A 20,633-nucleotide genomic window follows, 5' to 3' on the forward strand; every position below is an offset into this window, starting at 1 on the left:
AAGTTAGCTGATCCTAATATGTTGGGTGCAATTGTAAATGGTACGAACATAACTGCTTATAACAACTTGTCTAATTTCATAAACCATCTTTGATAGAGGTGAAATATGCAAAAGCTCTAAATTTGTTTCGAAGAGAATAACAAACACTGGGTAAAAAATGAACCAAAATCGGTTCAATTTGTAATTGGTAAGAATATTCTTTTAACTGCCTTCATTGATAAAGATAACTCTGCTCTTATTCAATTGTAGTGTCCAGATTCCAGGTGAATTATGATTCTTCAAGTAATAAAGCAAAGAAAAGAAGATTGGCACCATTAGTTGCATCTTTTTCATCTTCCTAACTATTGTTTGCATCAGATTGTAGTTTGCACCAAGATGGTAAAGAAAAAGAAGCTAAAGCTGCTTTACAATTATAAGAATATATGAGTTTTTGAATAAAAAATTATTTTAAACCAAAACTTTTATACTATTATAAACAAAAAAAGGTTTAAGCTTTAAGGTTCCTATTTATATGGATTATGTATTGGTTTCCTGAAATAATAAAAAGAGCCCTAGAACTGCATGAAAATAGTGTAAATTAATAATATAATACGTGTTTAATTTTTTAAATCCATAAAATAATTTTCAATCAGAATGCCACATTAATATTAGTCTTCTTTATAACTTTGATATTTTAAGAAATTTAATCTTAATCGTGATATAATCGTGAATACCGTTATCAGTTATTCCAGGTATCACAACCAAGCTAATAAAAATTCTTAGTACCTTTACATTTGCAGTGTAATAATAATGTATGTTGTAATTATGGGAATAATCAGATAAAGTTATTACTTTAAACCAATTTATCTTCATCACCGTTAATAAAATATGTGGTTGCTAAGCAATTTAGGTATCCATAGCAACCCAAAATTAAAACTAATTTCACCATTGATACCGCAACCTCAAATTAGCAAAAGTGCAGTCTTTTTAAAATGAGGAGTTATTAGTTTTGTCCTGTAAGAAGTAAATTCTAACCTACTGTAAGTTGCATTAAAAAAAATATGGCTTTTTGTGTATTTTTCAAAACTTAAATATTAAATTAGAAATCCTTACCTTGATAAATCTTTTTTTATTAAATACCGTTTTCTTTTGTTTAAAGCAACAATCTTCCAAAATATGCGATTGAAATTAATATTTTCTGAGGTGGTGCAGCAGTGTATTTTTATTTTGCATTATCTGCATTTTTTATACTTTTGTAAAATTAAATATATTGCAAAATTTTTATTTATATATATATATATATATATATATATATATATATATATATATATATATAAACACACACACACACACACACACACACACACACACACACACACACACACACACACACACACACACACACACACACACACACACACACACACACACACACACAGTGGCGGCTCGTCAATAGGGGCCATAGGGGCCCGACCCCAGCTAGATTTATTTAAAATAAAGTATTTGTTAATGTAAATATGTATTTATATATATGTAAATATGCAACTATTAGCTAAACTATTTGCAGACAGATTTTATAAAAATAAATAGCTCTAAGTTAGTTTTAATTTTAAATCATTTTATTTTATAAGTAATACTTTTATTTGCAATTTGTTTAAAGTATTGTAGCGTTGTTTTATTTCATTGCTAATAACGGCTGGGCCGATTTTTACTGGCTCCATTTAATTTGTTTGTAGAAATATAATTTTTGATGCGCGCGCAGAAGTTATTATGCTTTCAGGTGGGACGAAAAAGCGCACCGCAGAGCCTCATTAACCTGGCCCTAGAAAAAAGAAGTTTGAAAACATCACTAAGCTGTAAAATTTCATCCACTATTTTTAATTCTCGATTCAAAGAGTGAAGAATTTACTGCTGCAAAAAGTCAGAAGTTTGTTGACTCAATAAGGTACAGTAATATTAGAAAACTTTATAACATTAAATGTAAACACTTATTTGTAGAAATAACGTTGTAAACATCATACATTTGTTAATATTGCAATTTTACTGTGAATATTAACAGTGATAATATTACAATATTAACAGTGTTAATATTACAATATTAACAGTGTTAATATTACAATATTAACAGTGTTAATATTACAATACTAACAGTCTTAATATTACAATATTAACAGTGTTAATATTACAATATTAACAGTGTTAATATTACAATATTAACAGTGTTAATATTACAATATTAACAGTGTTAATATTGGTTTCCTCACCTGGATATGTAGATATAAAATTTATCATGTATTTATTAGGAGTATAAATTAATAGGAATAGGAGCATGGCAAAAACATGATATTTAAAATAAAGTAACAGAAATTACTGGTATAAATGTTGGTTTGACATAAAAACTTAAAGAGATACAGTTAGGTAAATAAAAATTAATTTTTATTAATTTTCAGAAACTAGATTTTCTAGGACAAGTCATTTTATTCTATATTTATAACAGAAATAATAATGGTAAAAAGAATGCAATTATAAGTTTAGAAATTCTAGGGGAATTAAACAGTTTAGAAAATTGATTTTAAAATATCATGAAAAAGTTTCGCATTTCTTTTATAATCAACAATCTTGTACATTTTATAACTTTTGTTAGTGAACTACATTTTCAGGCATATATTGTTTTATTTTTTTTTAAATTTATAACGCTTGTTTGTTTTTTTTACAGAGAAAAAATAGTGGCTCAGCCATATTAATGAGAATCTTGATTTGTGTATTAATCGAACAAATGTAAAGCAAGTGTATGGCAATGTTTAGCAAGTTTATATATTGTGACATGAGAAAGCTTACGTAATTTCTACAAATATAATAAGAGCTACAAACTGTATGTACTTTTAAAATTCTTGTTCTATTCTAAATGAGGGATTGGAAAGTTTATTTTTTCAAAATAGCTTACGTATTATATTCTGCAGCATAATGAATCAGCCATTGAAAATTGTTTACACTGTTTGGTGGCAGTTGAGTTATTCTACCTTTTAAGTTGCCAATTAGATCGACGCTGAACCAGAGCCAATTTCAACCATGATGATAAACATCAATTACAAGTTTTAAAGAATTTTTCATCAACAAAAAAATGCAACTGGGTTTTCAAGAAATATTTTAAAATTAGTCAATGTTATTATTAGTTTGATATAACAAAACTACAAACAACTAAAACAACAGAAGATATAAAGAAAATTTTTTTAAATCACAAAAACTGTACCACTGGTGGTACTGTTACATTTCTTAATACAGCTCCATTAATTAATACTTCCAAATAAACACTAATTAAAAAAATATGCAAAGTTTAGATTATTTTAACATGTTTGACATTTACCATTACCATGGAAATAAAATAATCAGAATATTTTATTGAAATGTTTTTTTTTTTGTTGAAAGTTGAAGCCAAATAACTAAAACTATATAAACATTAAAGTGTTATCTATGGTTACAAACAGATGTTAAGTTTTTATCTTTAATTACATGAAATCATGAAGCATCTTTGACAATGTAAATAATCTTGTGAAGTTTACTATTATTTATGACTGAGATTGTAAATGTTGTATTTAAGAATTATGGATTTAATTAAGTAAAATATGTGTTGTATTATGAAAAAAATTTTTAAAAAAGTTTTTTAATGTTGTATATCTTTTTGTTTTTGTTGACCCTTTCGCCATTCTCAGAAAACGTTATGTGAACCTATCAGAGAGTTCAATGTATATGTAATGTTACACTTTTTATTATTTTATCGATTGGTAATTAAGAAACCCTTCTTGACTAAACTACTGTTGGTAAAGTTTGTTTTTAAATCATACCAAAGTCAAAGTTACAAAATAGTTTAAAGTTACCTTATTTATCAATAATTTAGGTTCACTAAGAAGATAAATTAACATGAACAAAATTGATAGTTTATTGGCTTAACGTTTCTCGTCATTGGGATCCATAAACCAATTTTGGATCCGAAAAATTTCAATTTTAATATACAACATTTTTCTCGGAAACATGTAAAATATTAAAATAACTAACCAATACTAAGAAGTTAAGTTGATGTCGGAATTAACCGTTTTGTTGAAAATGCTGTTTTTAGTGATATCGGCACAATTAATGCCCTATCCCAATTATGAATGAAAATAAACTGGTTAAAACATTTTCTGAAGTATCAAAGTTGATAGAGATTGTTTTGGTCACGTTTGTGTCTACAGCTGATGCTGAACGGTGTTTTATTACTTTAAAAAAAGTTAAGACACTTTTGAACAATTAGGGCAGTTTTCAGTCAGTTTTTGTTGGTTATTACGTAGGTTTAAAAGATTCAATGTTATAAAATAATTTATTTTGAAAGTATGCTAGCCCTTAACTCTCAACTAATCAAATAACGCTAGCGTCCTAACAAACACCAAAGCATCAATTACGCTGGCAGCAAGTCGTCGCGAGAGAGTTTGGTTAATATTTCCTGGCCTCACCAAAGTGTATTGTCACCGCCCGCCGCTGTATATATATATATATATATATATATATATATATATATATATATATATATATATATATATATATATATATATATGTATATATATATATATATATATATATATATATATATATATATATATATACATATATATATATATATATATATATATATATATATATATATATATATATATATATATATATATATATATGTATATATATATATATATATCTATATATTTATATATACATATATATATATATATATATATATATATATATATATATATATATATATATATATATATACATATACATATATATATATATATATATATATATATATATATATATATATATATATATATATATATATATATATACATATATATACATATATATATATATGTATACAAAAGTTTTTCTTCTTTTAGAAATAAGGGAGTCTTAATTTGTCCGTTAGACAATAGCATTTTGGATTCTAGCAAAGTAACTATTTTTAACTTTATTTTTAAGTTTATTAATTTAGTTTTTTAAATCAATTTATATAACTTATTGTAATTATAAAGAAAAATCCATTTTTTGTTTTTCAAAAAATATGTCTGTTACTAACAATTGATAAAATGTTTTCTCATAGATTTTTACCGATATAGCTGTTAAAAGAGTTATTATGCAATTAAAAGTTAAATGTAGTAATTTTTCCAGTGGTTGTGAATGGACCGGAGAATTAAAAATACTTAATGTATGTTATTTAAATTTTATTCAAAAATATTTGATGCAACAATTTTACTATATCTCGGTGTTGAAAAGCCTAAAAACATTCTTCATTAATGTTTTTTTTTTAGTATGACTATTATTACTATTTAAAGAGCGTTTTGCTAAAAGAGTTAAAAGTGTTCATTTCATTGTTTTGAAAAAAAATAAATAATCTGGCAAAACATGTTTTGAAATTCAATAGATTTTTAACCGTAAACAAAGATGATGAAGAGATGACAATTATGACAAGTATTTTAACCCATATGCAATAAAATATAGAGGGATAAATGTTTCGATTTATAACAGTTTAGCTTATTTTGTAAAGTTAATGTAACCTAATAGTTGATTATAATGTAATCTAATAAGTAGTTAATTAGTTAGTAGGTAAGTTAATGTAATCTAAAAAGATTTTATTGCATATTTTATTTTATTTTAAATTTTTTAAAAGGATTATTCTTTTAGATAACTTTGCAGAGATAAAAAAAATGCTAGCTGTCTGTATTTATAAAATAAGGTTTTATAAATACAGACAAAAATTACTGTAAAATTACTGTAAAATTATTTTAAAGCAATTTAAATAAGTTCTTTTTTTTTAAGGAACATTTGGGTTCTTGCGAATATCGAACATTAAAATGTCTTAATAATCCGTGTTCTACTTCACTTTTGCCTAAGAATCTAAAAGAACACATGGAAAACCTTTGCATTTATCGTTTGGTTACCTGTCAATATTGCAAACAGAAGATTGTTTTTAGTGAGAAGCAAGTAAAAGCAATCATTTATTTTACTTCATTTTTAATTCTGCTAATATTTATATTTTGTTTTCAAAAGATAAAATTTAACTTAAAGTTTTTTTATCACACACACACACACTCACACACACACACACACACACACACACACACACACACACACACACACACACACACACACACACACACACACAGGCGATTTTAAAATATTATAGCGTCTGTATGATATTTTGCTGACCACAACATAGTTTTATTAAATGACCAGGTTCCTGAACTATGACAAGAGGAATAAAAAAAACTATAGGAGTTTCTAAATTTTGCCGCAACATAAAATAAAAGTATTTGTGGCGAGAAAACTCAGACCGGAGATTATTACTATTTTTTTTTATTCTCCTAAAAACTACGTTTGCTTACCAGATTTGAAATTAAATTTGAATTAAATGCGTTGTTTAGGTTAAAGGAACATCATAGTTAAATAACATGATTTGTTATGATTTTTATAGGCAGTTTTTCGAAATTCATCAAATCAGAACTTTTTAAACACAACACTTTTGTATATTTTTGGTGAAAATTTACAGAAATGTTGTCTTTTGACAACTTTATTTAAGTAATATGTACAAGAATAGATTAGAACTAGGATCTATATTGGGTTGAAGCACTTTTTTCAGAAATTTTTAACAAAAATCAATAGAGCAAAGTTGATTTAAAGACTCAAAAATCGTTTTCTTTAAAATCATTATTAGGGGTAGTAAAAATGTTTTAAAAATTATATAAAAAAGAGAAAAGCGTGGTATAATGCGGCAGTGGTGTAGTGTAGAGTGCTCTCTTCATATGCGAGAGGCTCCGAGCTCGATCCCCATTACGTCCGCGCTCAACTTGTTAATCCGCACAGCGTCCTTGTTTGTCAAAGTTTGTGTTTCGAAGTTATAGAGTTTAGAGAGGGTTATAACCACAATTAAGTACCCTCCTCGTCTGTAATAGCCTTCTCGGCATTGAGGAGGTGAATTAGCATATGTATATATATATATATATATATATATATATATATATATATATATATATATATATATATATATATATATATATATATATATATATATATATATATTTGCATGGTCTTTAATTTTTACCCTTCAATAGCTTGAGATGTTTTTTTCTTAGAATATGTATATATATATATATATATATATATATATATATATATATATATTTATATATATATATTTTTTTTCCTACTTCGTTTTTTAACAACAGTAAGCACTCATTTTATAAGTTATGAAGTTTTGGAGGCATATTTTTAATATGTGGATTTGTTGAAGAAACGGTGGTTGAAATATTGTTTTTCTTCGCTTTTTTTATTGATATAATTTTAAGCAATATGTCAATAGCGAGTATTAACATCATTGTATTTGACCGTGAATTTAAAGGATACAGAGTTGAATTTATTTATGATGTTTTAAATTTAATGAATTGTTTTAAAAAGTCTTGCATGCAAGTAAGTATGCATTTAAGTGCTGAAATAACCAAACTAGGTTGCTAACTTCGTTATTTTTAAGTATTTTTAATTACAAGTTTTCCATGAAAGTTTAAACGTCTGAAACATTTTTTTAACTGTTATATACGACTAGCAGTAAGCAGTCATATATTACAGTTGTTAGTAAATGAATTAATAGTAGCAATTAAAGTTGATATATTATCTTAAATTATAATAAAATACTAATTTATCTTTAAAACAAACTGTTTAGCCCCGCATGCTTTTAGATGACGACATAGAGACTAGATAACATCTGTTATTAAATCAGTAAATACCAAGTAATACCTGAATACTGAGGAGAGAGAGAAAGACAGAGTGAAAGAGAGAGAGAGAGAGAGAGAGAGAGAGAGAGAGAGAGAGAGAGAGAGAGAGAGAGAGAGAGAGAGAGAGAGAGAGGTTGACGGCGTTTCTAAGACACTGCGTTAAAAAAAGTTAAAAAGATACACAACAAATCATTAAAACTTATTAAAATATTTAATATCATCATAACTAATTTTGTAAATTTTTTGTATATTATAAAATAAATTAGTTAAAAATAGCGATAAAAAAAACAATAAGTTAGTTTTGCAATGATACCAGTAGACAAAATTATTTTTACCTTAATTATGTAAAATTCTATTTTTATCTAACAGCTGACTTTTGATTAATTCAGTAAATCTAAAATCATATATAAATTTACTAAATTAAAATCATGTTTTAACATGATTTTAATTAAGTAAACAAACTAATAAAACAATTACAAAATCATCTATAAAAGAAAATAGTTTAATTAGATAATGTTTGAATTTATATATAAAAAAAAGTCATTTAGTATACGAAAATTATGAATAGTTTTGATGAAAACTTAATAAAATATGTAGTGACAAAGATTAAAACTAAAAAAATTCTCTAAAAGATAATTCCTTATGATAATAATAATAAATTTATAAGTCGTAATATCATAAATCAGAAAGCATTTTAAGAAATAAAAAAAGAGTAAAAAATAGATTTATTAAGTTTTGATGTTTTGTAATTTTGTATGTAAAAGAGTGCAACGTATTATCTGCAACTGTGAATTTTCAAATCGGTTTTCAAAGTTGCAGGTGGAGTGCCACAAAGCTCTGTCTTTGGTCCGTTTATGTTTACTGTTTAGATAAACGATTTACCGAATGAGTTTTCAACTAAATGTAAAATATATGCTGGTTATTTAAAACTAATTAACATAATTAGATCATTTTTGGATAAGACTCAAAATAATTGGAAAAAATTCAAAGCAAATTAATGAAATAGTCAAAACTATGGCTAATAAAATTTAACGTTAGCAAATGTAAACGCTCGCATATCGGTAGCAAAAGTAGTAGTTTACATATATACAATGTATTATTAGGTGTTGGCCAGTGTTTAAAAACCTGAAACAAAAATTGAAAAAGATTTAGGAACTCTGGTTTCAAACGACTCAAAATGGTCTATTCATGTTAGTTATATGTTCAGTAAAGCTTATAAAGTGTTAACAATAATAAAACATTCATTTAAAAACGTAGATATAAACGCGTCTAAACTATTATTCACCTCTCATGAAAGAGCGCATCTAAACAACACAACATCGGTGTGGTAAGTTTACTTAGACAAGATAAAAAAAAACGGAAAAAATACAAATTAAAGCATAACGAACAAAGTGTCTTTAAGGGAAAAACTATGAAACAAGACTAACCTACTTTAAATTAACGACTCTTAAAAAAAAGACCGTAATGATCTAATAATATTTTACGTAAGGTTTATGTAGATAATTTAACTCGGAATACCAACCTGATTTAATAGTTTCAAATACAAGAGGTCATAATATTAGGCATTCTGGACGATTTATGCAGCTGTGGCGCAGTAGTAGCGCACATGCCTCAGAAACGTAAAATCCGTGGTTCACACCCCACCTCTGGGTAAGTTTTGCGATAACGGTTGAGAAGAAGGAGTGAACTTCCCATTAAATGATTCTCCGCGGTGCTCTATGATAAGACCGTAAGGTCTTCGCGGAGCACTTAAAAAAGAGGAAAAAAATTCTCGACATTATAATAATCTTGTTCCATCTCTACTTATTGAAAAAATTGAGCTATTGATAGCGCTAGTTTCCTCAGAGTAATGTTTTTCTTCTATATTAAAATCTAATTTATAAGTAAAAAAGTTGTTGAGAAAAATAAATTTTTTAAAATATTTATTTATGCCGTTTCATAAAGTTTTTATTTTTAAAATTAATTCTAACGTCGCGAATTAATAAAAAAAATCCAAAGAGATACTACTTCCTAACAAACAGTGTTATTAACAGTAATAATAACTCAGATCAAAACATTGTATATTCTAAAATAGCTAAATAGTTTAAATCAAAGTTGTATTTGTTTTTAACATAAAACGGCTGTTAAAGTCGAGATTAGGAACGTAGAAGGTTATTGTACATAAACACAGTCATTATTAAATAAATAAACTTGATTTCCATATTAACTAATGGGGCCGCTTCATATAAATCTACGGACTACTTTTGTAAATTTTTAAACGCATAACTTACATTTGTTATTATTTGATACAAAATCAGCCATATAAAAATAAATTCAAAGTTTGATATTTTGCCTCTTAATTTCAGAGCTTCAATTTTTTTCTCTCTTTTCGAACTTCTTTAAAGAAGTTTCTGTTAAAGTTCTAACTATATCTAGAAAGCTTTGAAAAACTTTATAACTTTATAGAAGCTCTTTTAATGTTACTTCCGACTTCCTGTTGAAATTTATTAACATATCCTATTATTTATAACTGTGGTTGAAAAAGAAGTAAATGTCTTGTAAAATTAGAAAAAACTCATTTTCTTCTCGGAGACCAGGAACAGCGTAGTTTTCAACCAGATTTAAACTAAGATTCGTGCAATGATTATATTGCGCAGTTGGCTGAATATCACAATTTTTAACTTCTAATTAAATGTCATTCACGACGTTAACTCCGTGTTATCCTTGACCGCGGCACTTTTTTATTATTGTTTGTAACTAAAGCAAAAGTCTTGTCAATATTTGGAACACATGGGTCGTTAACTTGTAAGTAAAAATGCAAAAGTCTATATTGAAGTATGTAGTAACCGAGTACTTATAAAAAAAGGACAAAAGTTCAGAAAGCATAAAATTTAGACGTAAGAATATTCATAACCAAAAAACGTATGTTATATTTGCAGGGTTAAGTTTATTATTGTTTTATATTATTTGTTCATTGTTCTATAATGATTTGGTTGAAATATTGGTAATAGTGGAAATAAAGTTTATATTTAACTTTAATTAACACCCTTTAACTGGAAATATTCATTATATACTTAGTTTTTATTTAATCAGATTTTATACCGTTTTCGTAAAATTGTTTGTTTTTAACATAATACATATTTAATTATAAGATATACCGTTTTAGTGGATATAATTGTTTTATACTTAGTTTCTATACAATTATAGTTTATATATTAATTGACTGTTTTAGGGTGAGCAGAAGTAGCTACCTCATCAACCAAGGGTTTGGGATAGGGCAGCGATAGTATTTTTTATTATTCAACCTATGGCGGGAATTCTAAAAGTATTGTCAAAAATAAAATATAAGGATTCTGTAATGAACCAATCAATTAACAAAACAATTAACAAAATTTCATATTTTTTTAGAAATCCTCGTAAGTATCTCATCATCAAAATAAACAAATAAAACACATTCTTAAGCCGTCAAAGCCTTCTTATGTCGCAAGATTTGACAGGACATACTACTGTTGAGTCAAACACCCTAACTCTCTCCCATTTAAAAAGAAACACACTGATATAATTTAAAGAAACTTAGTAGAACTTATTGTGCAAGAGATAATCTTAAGAAACTCAACCTAAAAGCAATACCTAATGACTTAGTAACTGTTGAATACTAGCACATAATTATATTAATTAGTTCTACCTTTAAGCAACTCTTGTAATTTAACCAAGAGAAAAAAAAAATTTAATAATCTTTCGTTTTTCAGTAAACTATAGAAATGATTGGTTCTTAATTATAAAATAAGAATGACAACAACAATATATCGCAAATCTTGACATTTATATATTTTGTTTTCAGTTCAATACAAGACATCAAAATGCATTTATGGCTCATAGCTTTAATATATATTTAGTAACGAATCGTAGAAACAAGTCATTTTAAAGTACAGAATATATTATCTTACAAAATGACGATAATTTAAAACTAGACACGTACGATTGAGTCTTACCATCCTCAATTAAAACTCAATTTTAATTTTATTAACTGGGATGTAATGCATACCCTAAAGATAATAAATATTAAATCAAAAAGATGAACACGCAACTTAATTTGACCATAAGTTGATGGAAAAAAAGAAAAAAGTTTTGAAACTAGTGATACTGAAGTGGATAGTTCGTGCAAGTTGAATGAGCGAATAATTTAACGCATGTTAGAGTTGTACAAACAAATGTACCCCAATGCTCTTTAACGCTTGTTAAGGTTAAACGGTAAAAAGTAGAAACAACAAAAATTATGCTCTTTGGGCTAAATTTCAACAGTTGTATATGTAATTTGTAAATAAGAGTGCAACTCAATTGTCAAAATACTGTATATATATATATATATATATATATATATATATATATATATATATATATATATATATATATATATATATATATATATATATATATATATATATTTATACACTATTTTGACAATTGAGTTGCACTCTTATTTACAAATTACATATACAACTGTTGAAATTTAGCCCAAAGAGCATAATTTTTGTTGTTTCTACTTTTTACCGTTTAACCTTAACAAGCGTTATAGAGCATTGGGGTAAATTTGTTTGTACAACTCTAACATGCGTTAAATTATTCGCTCATTCAACTTTATATACTTTTTTTCAACATCTTCACTTTCATCATTGATCGATATCAATATTAGTAAAAGTTCTTTTTATTCGTTCAGAAGAAGGCCTAATTAGAGGTTGTCCAAAAAATAAGTAACGCAATTTTCTACCTTCGTTACCCCCCCCCCTCATCCCTTGTCACAAAATCGTAACTCTTAAGTAACAAGTTTTATATGAGTCGTCACCTTACCTTGAAACCCCCCCCCCCACCCTACCCTAACAGTGTGGCGTAATTTATGTACGAACCCTTACCCTCCCAATAGTTTGCATGGCATCCATTTGGTTAAGTTTTTATTTGGCTTTAAAGTAGCATCTAATAAAAACAACTCATAGTTCAATAAAATCATACAATAAAATATACTTAAATACATGTTCCATAGCCAAAAAAATGTTTAAAAAACTTAAATTTTTTTTATCAAATCATCCTTTGTGATTTTAAAAGCTAATGAAACACAATAATAAGCTAATGAGAATACCAGTAATAGCGTTACATAGTCTTATCAACTCTTTAAACTTTTTTTTTCTTCTTGAGACAATTCATGCTGTATTCCGACAAAATTATGTCTGTTGTCAGTCTACAAATATAAAAAAGATGATAAATGTCATACTGTCAAATATGCATTTTAGAATTCGAACTTTTATTTTAAATTATAAAAAATTATAATATTTATTATAATTAGCAAAACATTTTTTATTGTATCAGGTGGATTTTTACCGCCAATTAATGTTAACTATTTTATCTAAAAAGAAACAATGTAAAAAACAGTGAAAATGTTCATGACAATTTTAAAAAAATATTGTAGTAATATATAACATATCGTCCAAAAATTACGCTACGCTAAATTTATTTTTAAAAAAAGGGAAGGTGATCTTAAGCTGTTTTACGCAGCGATTTTAATTACACTTATTAGGGCTGTTTTGATTTTTTTCTCTGGCTCTGCGAGGGAAAACTTACAATCACTTTTGTTTTGTTTAATGGGGAAATTTAGCGTTGCATAATTTATGAACAATCCCTAAACTATAAACATTAGGTTCATGCATACATAAGTGATGTATTGGATATCTCCATGTGCAATTTTTCTTTTCAAAACATTAACTTTATCTGAACTCTTACATTGTTTAAAACTTTCTTCTGGATCTTTAAAAAACTGGGCAGTTCTGTCTACCAACATGTTTTTGTTTCATCAAGTTGGATCATAACTTTTTACTGAAACTCTGAAAAGTAAAATATATTAGTGAAACCATATTATGCATAGTACTTTCTATATATGGTTGAAAGAAGGTTGAGTACTAAATAATGTATAAAATCTCAAGTTTCATACTAACCTTACAAAAAAGATATAGGCAAGTAAATTTTAAGTTGTAAGGTACTAATAACTATAAAGAACCGATAATTACAAAGTAGTGTTAAAAGAATATGTATAATACATATATACTTACATGCATACATACATACATATATACATATGTTAACATATATATATATATATATATATATATATATATATATATATATATATATATATACATATATATCTTACACGTTCTTTCTTGGTCTTCTACACGTTCTTTCGCTTTCAGAAGGCTCATCAACCTAACAAGATGTAAAAGACAACTAATAATTAAATAACTGTTTTTACTAATTATTACAATTATTTTATAAAAAAACTATTATTTAAGATTTTTTTGAAATTATAATTAAAAAAAATAAACTTTTTTCATTTTTAGTTTAAAAGGTCATTTGTTTTTGCAATAAACTATAAAATAACAATTTTTTTTTAAAAATAATTGTTATTTTTGAAATTTTTATAAAATTTTGCTTCTTTTGAGACCCAACATGACATACTTTTGAAAAACTTTTTTTTTATAATATTAGGAACCTGTTTGATGTATAAGGGCCTTGTGGCACCCGTAAAAATATTTTTTATTCAAAAATTTTTTAAATCCAGTAATATTTTATTATATAAAACACATTTAGGGGTTGTCAGCTGACATTTTAAAAATAAGTTGTTTTTAGCACCACCCTAATATATATACATATATATATATATATATATGCATGTATATATATATATGCATCTAAATATATATATATATATACAAAATATATATATATATATATATATATATATATATATATATATATATATATATATATATATGTGTATATATATAAATTAGTAAAAAACACTTATCTAACTTTTTTTTCCTGGTATATAGCAGTATATATATATATATATATATATATATATATATATATATATATATATATATATATATATATATATATATATATATATATATATATATATATATATATATATATATATATATATATATATATATACATATACATATATATATATATACACCCAGACGGCACATCTGGTTTTAATCTCGGAATTAAAACCCGTATAAACACGTGTTTGTTACGATCAAGGCGTAAACCAAAAACACGCGGATTTCACGGGAAGTTTAACTGGAGTTTTACACGTGTTTTCTAAGGTTTCAAACACGAGTTTTTTTATGTTTTAAATACGTGTTTTTGAGGTTTTAAACTCGTGTTTTATGAGGTTTTAAATTCGTGTTTTCTATAGTTTAAAACGGATTTATGGCAGTAAATAGTTTCCAAACGGAAACTTTATTTAATGCCTTAAGTTAGTTCAGGCATAGGTTTTCCAAACTTATGCCTGAACTAACAGCTGCTCAGCACGGTTTAATGATAAACCAAAAATACGTAGGTTTTGTTAGCCATGTTTATAGCTTTAAACATGTAAACCTTTTTTTATATATACTACATTATATTTACGACAATTTTGTTGTTTTATTTTTGTTTTTTAAGGTAAATTATTTTACAATAATACTACGAAGAAAAAATAAACAAAGAAATAAAAAACCAAATCATTAAAATTAAGCTAATAAAAGACGCTTGGCACATGGTTACCATTAATAATATTTAATTTCGATTGATCGCCTCTTCCGTCATTATAAAATCTAAAATCGTATAACAATACGCTTTCGCATTTTTACAAACAATTCCAGTTGCATCGAATGCTCTTTTTAATTTTTCTTAAAAGTTGGGTCTCGAACTTTACTAATTCCTCAATTGAGGTAGCCTGTTCAAATTTAATTTCGTTCAAATCTTTATCTAAAAACTATTGCAGTAGCCCAAATTTCTTGATGATTCGATGGAAGAGTAAAATTGCTTTTTTCCTTATTAATCACGCTTGTTTGTGTCTGTACATTTAAACGGAATGGAACCTTTATTCTTCTTTTCAAATTGTTTTTTAGAGCCACCTACTTCAACCTAAATAAGAGACGCCCTTTAAGAATTTATGAAACCCATAAAGAAACTTAATTCATCAAATATACTATTGTACTTTTTAAATATTATACACTTTTAAATTAAATGCAAATAAGTTATTACTTTGGAAAGACCCAGAAGCCCGAGTATTCACAAGTATTTTCATTAGCATTTGTACCAGGATGTAAATCCTCTCTTAATTGATTTTTGCTTATAAATATAGAAATCTTTAAAGGTTGATTTGAAACCATCTCATTTAGGTTTTGTTGCTTGTTAAAGTGCAAATATCCTGTTTTAAGATAAATTAGACTAATAAACACTCAAATATAGTTTTTATGTTGTTTATTAAGATGTGTAAAAAATTCCTGAGCTTTAAACTCTGAGTTGAAAATAGCAATAATATCATCCACAATAATAATAATAATAAATATAAATACAAGTTATACATAATATTTAAAAAAACCTAATGCACACATGCCCCCTGTTCATTAATAGTCACCTACCTTAATCAAAATTAATATTATTATCTTCATTAAGTTTCTGAAGTCTTCTATAAATATATTGTCTTCATCTAGATTATGTGATAACGGTAAAACTCCTAAAAGATAAAATTTGCAAAAACAAAATTTAAAAGAAATATTAGTGTCATTTTAAATTTTTTGAAGTTAAAGATAAATAACTAGAGTTTCAACACAAGCATTTTCATTAACAGTTGTACCAGGATTAATATTTTTTCTCATTGTCTTTTTTGCTGAACATGTGAAAAAATGAGTAGTTGACTTTTAGTAGAATTAGTAAGATTATTTTAGTAGATTATAAGTAAGTAGAAGACTTATACTAGAATCTTTTCAATATATGTTTTGTTGCTTATTAAAACCCACATATTCTGGTTTAAAAATGTTATATATATATATATATATATATATATATATATATATATATATATATATATATATATATATAAACACACACACACACACACACAAACAAAACAAAAAAAGTTCAATATGTGCTAATGCATATCACTAGCCATAGTCTGCTTGATAATAGACCCTTAACTTTATCAGCAAAAAAAATATCATTTCTGCAATCAGATAGACTATGCAAGTAATTTTCTTGCTGGCTTCGGCTCATGCCATATTTTTTATAATGCTGACTCATTTTTGTATCTTCTCAAACAATTAAAAATTAATTTAACATTTACATAATAATTTTCAAATATAAACAATTGATTTACAAATAAGTAAAGTTACTTACAGACAGTATTTTGCAACAAAGTATTACTAGATTTTGCTGTCAATATTGGTAGAGAAAGTTTATTCGATGATGCATAGGTAGTATATTGGTGCAGCCTCGCAGCTCGAAGACAAATTTAAACATTCAGGAAATAAATTTCCAGCTAAGGCTGATCAATATTTTTCCATATATTCTTTCTACTATGCTGAACTTGTTCTTTTCATTTTTGTTAAATAATTATTATTAATAGGATATCCTATAGCATTTAGTACACACACATTTATATAGGAACAACACTAGTATTTTTCAAACATATAACAATAATAACAATACTAATAGTAATAACAATAATACTGTTAACACAAAAAATGCATTTTATATATATATATATATATATATATATATATATATATATATATATATATATATATATATATATATATATATACATATATATATATATATATATTCATCGCAGAAATAAACACACATATACAGATACAAATACACACAAATATACATACGCCGAAATATACACACATATGTGTGTATATGTGTTTATATTACGTATACATAACATATACATTTATTTATAAGTGTACGTATGTATGTATGTATGTATGTATATATGTATATGTATATATATAGGTATGTTACATCCCGCGTTTTACGGAACCGATTTTTGTGCTAAAAAACTGTTCCACGTTTTTAGAACTTCGCGTTTAGGCAGTATGGTAGGATGGTGTTTTGTAGCGTATTTTTTTAGAATTTTATATTAACTTAGAAGTTTTTTTAAAAGTAGAATGGTTGAACTTTTTTAAAGAGTATTTTTTTATTATATTGACGAAAGTTAAAGTGTTATTTATTGATATCAAAAAGTGTGTTGTACTTCTTGTGCTTAGTAAATGTTAAAGATATTATCTTTTTTTTTTCTATCCTATTCTTTTTTTTAAGTTTATACGTTTTCTATGCACATGCCAAATTTCAAGAATTTATTTTAACTAGCAGATACCCTATTTTTACCCTCACTTTTGGTACCTAAATCTTGTTTTTCCGTCTTCTGTTTGGGGGAGAAGGGGGGGGGGGGGGTACTGAAGGATATTGAATATTCCTTTTTAAAAGCCAATAACAATAATTATTAAAAAATTTATGTGATTTTTCTATAAAGTGATTTTGTGATATAAGTACTAATATTACATTTATAAAGTATCAATGTCAAAATAGCATTTATTATATATTAAATCAATAATACATGTTTTTTGCTCAGTCCATTCATACTATTACATTTTTAAAAAGCTTTATATCATATAATAATATAATATATTGCTTTTTTACGTATTTAGAATATATCATATATTAGTAATATACTAATATTTGTCTAAAAATATATAGACATATATAATATATTTATAGTATATTAAATTTAATATACTATTTATAGTATATTATATTTATACTATATTATATACTTAATACATACTATATTATAGTATATATTAAATATATACTATAATATAATATATATATATATATATTTAATACATACTATATCAATAATAATTATGAATGATATGATTCCGATAGAGCAATGACAGTCTTGCACAATAGCAGAATACTAAAACTTAAAAAAAAACATAGAAAGGCTATTACTATTTCTTACTGGACTAGAAAAGAAAATGATTCTGAAACTGTTGATTATTATATGAAAAAGTTCCAGCTGGTTGCTGACATTGTAGTTGATGTTTTCATTGAGTTGATGTTTTCCTAATGTGAATATGTTGCCATTATTTTTTGATAATTGGACATGCATTTTATTATCTTACTACATGATTTTACTATTTTTCGACTATATATATATATATATATATATATATATATATATATATATATATATATATATATATATATATATATATATATATATATATATATGTAAATTATGTTAGTGTATTTTACATATAGAGTGCTCAATGTTCTTAAAGAGCAGAGCAATAATAAATTAGTAAAAAACACTTGTCTAAATTTTTCTTCAACTTGAAGCTTCACCATTGCTGGATCATCAGGAAGAGTTCTCAGGAACTCCTCCTGATGATCCAGCAATGGTGAAACTTCAAGTTGAAGAAAAAGTTAGATAAGTGTTTTTTACTAATTTATATATATATATATATATATATATATATATATATATATATATATATATATATATATATATATATATATATATATATATATATATATATATATGTATGTAGTATGCAGCAAGTAGTGGAACTTGCAAAAAAAATATACAGCGAGTAGTCAAACTTGCAAAAAAAATTTACAGCGAGTAGTGGAACTTGCAAATAAAGTTACAGCAAGTAGTGGAACTTGCAAAAAAAATTATAGCGAGTAGTAGAACTTGCAAAAAAAATGTACAGTGAGTAGTGGAACTTGCAAAGATATGTACACGGAGTCGTGGAACTTGCAAAAAATATGTACAGCGACTCGTGGAACTAGCACAAAAAAAAATTACTGCGAGTAGTGGAACTTGTAAAAATATAAAGTGAGTAGTGGAACTTTTTTTTGATAGATGGATCTAGCTTACATTCACGTCGTGTCTACTGTTAACAATGATTATTATATAGTTTCATTAATGGAATTTAATATCTTAATCATTAACTAAAAGCCAAGATGTAAACTAATTAAAATAATATTATAAAACATTTTTTGTTTTTAAAAATTTTTTCAGGTCAGAGGGGGAACCATCTATAACTATCACTAAGCATTATGTGATGTATTTTGAATTTTGGTAAAAGATGTTTTTATATTAAAGTTTATTATTTTAATTACATTTAAATATTTTTTCGAATCTCATTAAAAATATAATTTTTTTTTAGGTTGTAAAAGAGGGGGGGGGGGCGATGATACGCCCCTTCCCCATCTACACCCCTTGAAACAAAGGGTGCACTGCTAGTGATGTGAAGTAGTAAAATATAATTTTTGATTTGATACTAGATTTCTTTTTAATTATAAAGATTAATATTTATTAAAAAAAAGAGTCATTTTTGACAATAGGGTGTTTGAAACCATCACCCTTACATCCACCCAAAGACAATGATAAAACTTCTATATTTGACTGTGGTCGGATAGCTAATTACAAAACATCTTGTATATAAAAATTTATATTTTCATTAAAAAAAACCACTTTTTTACGAATACTGTTAGTCTTTAGTGCCGGTATTGATGGTGGTTTTGTGCCCCCTCTTGCCCCCGGATGCACCCGTAATCTAGAAACTTTTATAAATTTGTAGATAACTCTTGTATCCATCTTTTGATACCAAGATGTAAACTTTTGGATAAGAATTGATTAAGTTATAATAGTTTTAGTTACTACTAAAACTTTATTTTGACCACAGTTTCTTCAACAAATCCTAATATCAAAAAATCGGTACTTAAAACGTCATAACTTTTTGTAGGGTGGTTCGATTTTGAAAATTTTTTCACTTTTGGAATAATGAAATAAAGCTCTTTTTAATGATATATAACAACCTAGAACTTGATGAATTTAAAAATTTCATGTAACATACCTAATATATATATATATATATATATATATATATATTTATACATACATACATAATATATAGACTTACATACACACATATATACATATGAATACATAAATAAACACATACATATTTT

General features: G+C 25.7%; 2 long non-coding RNA genes across 3 annotated transcripts in view; one reads left to right on the forward strand and one right to left on the reverse strand.

The window, feature by feature from the left end:
* LOC136083928 (uncharacterized) overlaps positions 1-6,013 on the forward strand; it is a 44,884-nt gene extending 38,871 nt beyond the window's left edge. Inside the window, exons 3-5 of one of the 2 annotated variants that reach the window (XR_010640212.1) lie at positions 4,908-4,962; positions 5,111-5,215; positions 5,827-6,013. This is a non-coding gene — a long non-coding RNA (uncharacterized LOC136083928). The remainder of the gene's footprint in view (positions 1-4,907; positions 4,963-5,110; positions 5,216-5,826) is intronic. The other variant, XR_010640211.1, reaches the window with a different exon arrangement.
* A 9,354-nt stretch (positions 6,014-15,367) lies between these two features.
* LOC136084351 (uncharacterized) lies at positions 15,368-17,295 on the reverse strand. Its single transcript, XR_010640506.1, has 4 exons — positions 16,974-17,295; positions 16,220-16,314; positions 15,840-16,005; positions 15,368-15,719 (listed from the first exon to the last, which is right to left on the reverse strand). It is a non-coding gene; the product is annotated as an uncharacterized LOC136084351 (long non-coding RNA).
* Between the last annotated feature and the right edge of the window lie 3,338 nt (positions 17,296-20,633).

Source organism: Hydra vulgaris, chromosome 08 (genome assembly GCF_038396675.1).
Source record: "Hydra vulgaris chromosome 08, alternate assembly HydraT2T_AEP".
Classification (NCBI taxonomy): domain Eukaryota; kingdom Metazoa; phylum Cnidaria; class Hydrozoa; order Anthoathecata; family Hydridae; genus Hydra; species Hydra vulgaris.